Genomic DNA, 8271 nt, shown 5'->3' on the forward strand with positions numbered 1-8271 from the left:
TTTGCTTTCAAATTGACACAGATTTGGATTATCTGGAAAAGGGAAGGAACCTCAGCTGAGAAAAAGCCTCCTTGAGATTGGACTGTAGGTATGTGTGTGGACATTTTCTTGATAAATGATTAAAACAGAAGGGCTCAGCTTACCATGGATGGTACCACCCATTGGACAGGTGGTCCTGGGTTGTATAAGAGAGCAAATAGAGCAAGCCATGGGAAGCAGCACTTCTCCTTGGTCTCTGCCTCAGTTCCTGCCTCTGGGTTCCTGGCCTGTTTGAGCTCCTGCCTTGGGCTTCTCTCCGTGACTGATTGTGTTCAGAACATGTAAACTGAGTAAACCCCTTACCTCCTCAAGCTGCTTTTGATCATAGTCATTATCACAGCAATAGGAAGCAGACTAGGAGAGAGTTTGTGTTTGTGTGTGTGTGTGTGTGTGTGTGTGTGTGTGTGTGTGTGTGTGTATACATGTGCATATTGAAGTATATAAATATAACTTTATCGTCTGTGCGGTAGTTTGAATGAGACGGCCCTATAAGTTCTCATCATCTGAATACTTGAGGAGGTTAGCAGCCATGTTTGGAGAAGCTTAAACAGAGAGGCCTTGTACCATTCTTAATATGCCGACTCTGTACATTGCTTCCTGCTGCAATTCAAGATGTGAGCTCTCAGCTGCTACTCCAGCCACCTGCTCCCTGCCACCCACTCTCTCCCATCATGGGCTGTTATCCCTTGGGAACTATGAGCCAAAGACATCCTTCCTTCTCTGGCTCATGGCTCTACCTGCCTTCTTAAGGAGGTCTGCTGGGCCCCAGGGACACCCAGTTCCAGCCTCTGGCCCATGGCTCTACCTCACTCCCAAGGAGGGCTCTTGAGCCCTAAGAACATCCACCCTCCAGGCCATGCTCTACCCATCTTCCAGAAATTAGCCAGGGCCCCAGGAACATCCAGCCTTAGGCCCACAACCCTACCCGTCTCCTCGATGACACGATGAAAAGATGAAACCTAAGAAGAAGAATAAAAGGAAGAGAAGATTCCCAGCTCCAATAACCAGAAAATATTTTCAACAAAATCATAGAAGAAAAATTCCCCAACCTCAAGAAAGAGATGCCTACAAACATGCCAGAAGCTTACAGAACAGCAATTAGATAGGACTAGAAAAGAAAATCCTCCTGCCACATAATAATCAAAACTCTAAATGTACAGAATAAAGAAAGAATACTAAAAGCTGCAAGAGAAAAAGGCCAAGTCACATATGAAGGCAGACCTATCAGAGTTACACCTAACTTCTTAAATGAGACTCTAAAAGCCAGAAAGGTCTGGGGTATCTTACAGACAGTAAGATACTAGATGTCAGCCCAGACTACTCTACCCAACAAAACTTTTAATCATCATAGGTGAAAAAATAAGATATGAAGAGGCTTCACCCCAAAGCTGATGGAAACAGATGCCACAACCCACAGCCAAGCATTAGACAGAGCTCAGTCATATAGTAGAGTTGGGGGAATGATTGAGGGAGCTGGAAAAGTCAAAGACTCCACAAGAAGATCTACAGATTCAACTAACCTGGGCCCATGGGCGACTTACAGAGACTGAAACACCAATCAAAGAGCATACATGGACTGGTCCTAGGTCCCCTGCTCACATGGAGCAGAAAACTTTGTCTTCACGTGGGTCCCCCAGCAACTGGAACAGGGGCCCTCTCTGATGCTAACACCTGCCTCTGGATTCCGTTCCCTTACCTGGGCTGCCTTGTCTGGCCTCAGTGGGGGATGATGTGCCTAACCCTACAGCAACTTAATATGCCAGGGTGGGTTGGTACCCATGTAGCACCTCCCCCTTCTCTGAGGAGAAGAAGAAGGGAGACTAGGGTGTGGGATGTGTGAGGTGGATTACTAGGAAGAAAGGAAGGGGGCTGTGAGCAGGGTGTAAAATAAATAAACAAATAAATAAATTTTAAAAAGAACATTGCATTTTATTAAAATCTCAAAAGCCTTATTTGCACTTGTCATTTGCCTGTTAAATAAGCTCTAATGTCAAAATGAAATTTTACTTTTGAAAAAAATTATTTAAAAAAAGAAACCATTTCTTCTGTAAGTTGCCTTTGTCATCATATTTTTACCACAAAATAGAAAAGTAACTAAAATAAAATCTGTTATTTTGATAAGTTAAAAAAAATATATAAACATAGATTAATTACTTTACACATTTAATAATAGCTCAGGGTTGAAAGAAAATGAAGGTCAAAACTAAAGGTCTGAGCAAGGCTCTTTAGGGAGGTGGAGGGAGGTAAATATCAATGGAGGATGCGGTGGGTACAATAACCATAGAATATATGCAAAGATCATAAGGAAACATACCATTTATATTTTACCTTAAAATATAATACACATAAGTCTGTGCATTAAAATACATATGAAGTTTAAACCAAAATTTCCCCCTGGAGCTAATAACATGTACTCCAAGAGCCAAAGACTGCCTAACAAAAACCCTGAGACAGGGCACAAGAAGCACTCTTTTGAGTTGTTGGTCAGCATTGTCCAAGAAACTCCAAAATCATACATCCCATTGCCATTGACCATGGACCCCCCCCCCCACGCAAAGGCGGATGGTACGTCCCTGTTGCTGAAGACCCATATACTTCAGACAACACCCAGAAGCTGAGCTGGAACTGGCCTGAAAGCCTCCTCCCTGGGGACTGGCTTTCATGGCACTAGAAGGCATCATGCAAGCAGGCAACAGTGCTACCCACACATGACAACTATGACCTTCAACAATGACCAGCACTCTAGAGTAACATTTGCAAAGTAAAACCACCACCAAAAACACTCCCCTCCCTGGAACCAACCAGTTGTCTTGATTCTTGCTGGTATCTCTCTCCACCCCCAGACACGACATTTTCCAAGCCCCACACTCCCACACATCACCAGCAGTAAGAACTTGTAATCAGCAAGTACAATTAGCCAAGTGACAATATAACTGCATCCATGGCACAAGAGGGAAGACAAGCAGGGACAAAGTTGCCACTCTAAAAGAGGACAATTACTCATCCCTTACCACGGTGGTGGGGACTCTGAGTGACACAAAACAAGCCCTGGTTCAACTTGCCCTAGATCGCTGGAAACTTGGATGGGAGAATGTCCCTCTAGGAGACAAACTGAAATAAACCACACAATGTGTTGCTAGTATGTCCTTTTTGTTAAACATTTAATGAAAAATGGACCATTACGTCCACAAAGACACTGGAGGCGGCAGAGTGGCAGTCTCCTTTCTTCAGGACTAACCTGGAGCCTGCTGCTTCTATGAAAGAATCTAAAAGCTAATTTGTCATTTTAAAAGATTTTGCTATTTATAAAAATCAGAGAGAGACAGACAGACAGAAAGCGGCATAGAGACAGAGAGAGGGGCAGAGAGAGAGAGGGGGGGGGCAGAGAGAGGGGGGGCAGAGAGAGAGAGAGAGAGAGCGAGAGAGAGAGAGAGAGAGAGAGAGAGAAGAGAGAGAGGAGAGAGAGGAGTTTGTTTTTAAGGTTATAGGTATGTTTAGTGACACATAAGTGACATGACAGAGGAACCATGATACCTTCATAAGGTATTAGAGAAAGTTAAAAATCAACAAGTATAGACACTGAATAGGCTTCTGGTAATTTTTTCTATCCTAACAATGTTCTCTTCCTTTTCAAAGTTCTACGGATGCTGTTCTAAAAATGAGCAATTGGTGCTGAAGAGGTGGCTCCTGGATTAAGGACACTGTCTGCCTCTCCAGAAAACCTAGATTTAATTCCCAGCACCCATATGCTGGCTCTCAACCATCCGTGACTCCAGTCCCAGGGGATCTGAAACCTTCTTCTGATATTTGTACACACCAAGTGCACATGGGCCGCACATACAGACAGACAAAATATACATAGAAAACCATTAAATAAATCTAAAAGAAATTTTCAAAAAACAAATGTACATTTTTTTTTTTTAATAAAAAGTTCTTACCATGTTCTGGCTGAAGCTGGGGTGAATATAAGTAGCAGTGCCAAGGCCATCTTGTACTTCTAGTTACTTCTTTCTTTGCTCGTCAATCTGAAGTTCCAGATATAGGTAGGAACCTCTTGTTTTGGGTCCATGCACAGAGCACTCATGGGTACACTTGGCTTCTTATAGGTATGGATTTGGCAAAGATAACCAGCATCATTGATGTTAAGGATTCCACACTGGTTAGCTCATGTGGCACCTATAGAAAAAGCAATGGCTAGAGCTGTGTGGTATGTCGGTACTGAAGTCTTCATTGTTTCATGCAATAAGTGTTCCCACTCTGTCACTTTACAAAGGGCAACCATTATCACTTATATATTGTGAGGGAGAGGCGGAGCTTTACTCCAGCATACTGAGTCCTGGTGCTCCTATCCTGGTGCTCCCATCCTGATGCTCCCATCTTGTGCTCCCATCCTCTCCATGAGAGAATGTAGTAGGCCCAATCTTGTGATGGTCTCAAGCTACTGTGACTTCAAGATAGCAATGCCACGTGTGGCTGGAGGACACAGTTCCATAACACTGACAGGCCCGGCCCCAGCTCTCCCTCCTTCAATCACCTCTAATTACAATATTATATGACTTTTTCCTGTATATAAGCATTACCTCCTAGGAATGACAGTCACTGCGTAAGACTCACGTAACTCCAATACGGCTTTATTATAATTATTGATAGTTATAGCTGCAGACACTCTATTTCTAAATAATGTTACTTTCTAGTTCCAGGCAAAATTGGATGCGGGGTGGTAGCTACTTGGCTTCTTCAGAAGGCAACAATAGCCTATGTTATAGAGGCCATTACCATTTATTATTATTATTATTATTATTATTATTGTTGTTGTTGTTGTTGTTGTTGTTGTTATTACTTTCAAGAAAGCAAGCAGAACAGTCACACTGCCTCCCTTTTCCACGGACAACTTTGGAAGAGAGGATAGAAGGTTCCACAGAATGAGCTAGAAACCCACTTGACACTTCCAGATAGGAGACTGGAAGGGGGCAGGAAAGCTGGCTGCTAGTCACTCTCCTCCACGGCCCCCGCGCCCCCCCTCCCCATGCTGCTGTGCTTGGATTTTAACTGCATTCACAGATCAGAGATCTAAATGTTTCTGTTGTTCCAAGAGCCATCTGAACCTCCACTTGGAATTCTATCCAAAGCAACATGACACCGGAATGGGCAAAGGAGCTGCTGTTTATTTCCCATTTTGCTTTGCAGTAAGGGTATGTATTATTGATGCACATATGACTCAAACTGCTGATTAATCAGACTGCTTTGCCTCAAAGGATAAGAACAAGGACTCTGGCAGGGAGGTGACAGCCAAGAATGTGACGTTAGAGGGCTATTATAGACAAAGGGACTTTGTTCTGATGTGGTCACTATTGTTGGCTCCTCCTGGGTGGAAGCAAAGAAAATAAAAAGTACCTTTGCTTTGTCTCATAGCCAAATCTTGAGAGCATCACTAGTGAACTCTAGAACAGTCAAGAATCCCTTAAAATAGAATAATATCATTCTGTCCTGGTTACGGCGGCCGACAGAAGGACAAAAGGTTAGTGAGGATAAAAGCAGCCTAGCAATGGCATGCTTGGGGGGACCATTACCCTTGCATTCAGCCATCAGTAAGAAATAGGGCCTGAGTTTCTTTGTAGGATTTCCTAGCATGATTTAACCACCTCAAGAATCTAATTGAGTAACAATCTTGGCAAGATTTGCTATCTTTGGGTAAGTCACCTTACTTCAAGTAAGCATTTATTAGAATTGCCTCTCATGTCTAGATATTAATTCTATGTCCATCACTCATGCCTAAGGGTGGGGTTGTAGACAGAAACCATGGCTCCTCGGGGTCAAGTCCTCGAAAAAATAGCTTAATCTTGGGAGGGTGACATGTAGTCCTGTCACCAAGTTCTGCAGATAGATGTGTCACTGGGATTCGGAGCACCACTTACTGCTCACTCTGTATAAATCAACTCTGTCCTTGGCATTCTGGGCAAAGGGTCCAGCCTCACAATTCTGACACATATGTACTAACATGAGAAGTCATAGGACACCAGAGTTGCTGGGCTGTATCACTGGATCAGCCACTCTCAGCCTTCATTTTTCAACCCTGTGGCCTTTCCAACCATTGATTCCAAGTGACCCGGAGCAGAGGTACCTTAAAGATTCTCGGTCGGTGAGTTGGGATTCTCCTAGATTTCCAAAGACAACAAAACCCCTTCACCAGCAGAAATGATATCTTAATACACATAAAGTTAATCACCTGAAACCATGGTTGCTGTGAAAGCACAGTCAAGTTGTATCATAACTCTCAAACACCCACGCCTAAGATATGATAAAAAGGTGCTTGCTTGAATTCTAATGTCTAACCACACTTTAAACACATGCATGCTTACACAAATCTCTTTAATTGTTCCCCCTGAGGTATCATGGGTATACTATTCATAACAATAAAATCATGTATCTAGTCACAACTTTTACATCTTTTTATTTAAATGAAAGATAAATTCAAATGGAAAGTTGAATTGTAAGCAAAAGCAAATTTCAAAACAGAATTCATAAAATAAGTTAATAATTTCACTATTAGACTAATATTTAATAAATTGTATTTATGTACTATATATCATTATATAATATTTATATAGTTTGAATGATGAGTGTATGTAGACAATTCCATGGAAGAGCAGATTAGGAGTCAGTGATTTTATTTGAGATCTGAAGGAAAAACTAAGTCATTATTTTCTAAATTCTGAAAAACATGGCAGGTCACAGGAGTTTCTTACCTATACGTACCATGAGAACAAGGGCCTCAAGGCCTGCATTATCAGCAGTTTCCAAATACATGAAGCCACTTACTGAAATGTACAAGCTAAAATGCTCAACTGAATTAGTAAACTAAAGCTAAAGATAAATACATGGGTTATTAAGAGTCTGCAGTGAAGTGAAAAAGAGGGTGTGCCTAGGAAAAAGTATGACTCTGCCTTGTTTTAAGACTAGCTGTAAACGGCCTTGCTACTGTCGAACAAAGCCTATGAAGAATAAATGAGATCAATAAAATATTATGTCTTCTAAAAATAGTTTGTATGATGCTTCAGACTCCTACATTTAATACTCAAGATCCTACTGCCAATTCCTTGTGTAAACTTGGGCAGTCGATTAGGTGACTCTGCATGAGTTACATATAGCCAAATTGTAAGGCACGGCCGCACCCAATAATGGCGGCAACCGTTACCACTCCCGCGCATGCGCAGGCATAAGCTTTCCCAAAGTGCCCCTCCCGAACAGGGGTATGCAAATGAAGTACTCAGATGCAGCCCTCTCAACTTGGGCATGCTAATGAGGCATCCAACCACAGCCTATGAGACTACGACACGCCACGTACCAACTATACTTAAACGATGTGATCGCGGGCATTCGGGGTCTTTCGCTTCAGCTTCAAGGGCGCTCCCAATAAAGTGCGATTGAGAAGAATCCTGGTGTCTGTGTCGTTCCTGCCGGCGGGAGGGTGCAACAACATATAGCCAAATGAAAGATTAGATAATGGCCAAGGGCCCTGTGAGTCCTAGAGGCCTAGCATTCTGTGTTCTTATTCTTTTTTCATTTAAAAATACTTGAGAAATTCACATGAGCATTATATTTATGTCATTTCCACCTCCTCATCTTTGCCACTGTGAACCTTTACTGTTTAATTATTGTTCACACACACACACACACACAAACACACCTGAGTAAATTTAATGTTGCTTGTATGTACACATATATAAGGCTGACCACTGGGATTGGATAATTTATCAGGGGGCTCATCCCTAGAGAAAAGAGAAAGGCGATTCTCCCTCTCACCAATTTCCTTTTGCTCTTCATCTAGGGTTGGGACCGTGTGAAATTTCCACCATCCATTTTGACATGCTGACTGGTGTTTTCATGATTCTGGTCTTATTTAGGTAGCCATATTATTGAAATTTCACTGGTACAATTTCCCAACCCCCATTATGACAAATGTCATAATGTCAGCAGACGTCCTGGTCTTCTGGCTGTTACAATCTTTCTATTCCATTGTTCATAATATTCTGTGAGGCTTAGGCAGTGGGGTTGCATTGTAGATGGACCAACTTGGGTTGGGCACCCCACCATCAGTTGGTCTCTGCACTGAGCAGATTAGATCTTTGAAACAGTTTTCATCTGATGAAAAAAGAAGCTTCTTTGGTGAAAGATGAGCACAACATTTATATGTGGATATAAGAGTCAGTATTTAGAATACAACTAAAATTA

The sequence above is a fragment of the Acomys russatus genome, chromosome 30 (genome assembly GCF_903995435.1).
Source record: "Acomys russatus chromosome 30, mAcoRus1.1, whole genome shotgun sequence".
Taxonomy (NCBI): Eukaryota; Metazoa; Chordata; class Mammalia; order Rodentia; family Muridae; genus Acomys; species Acomys russatus.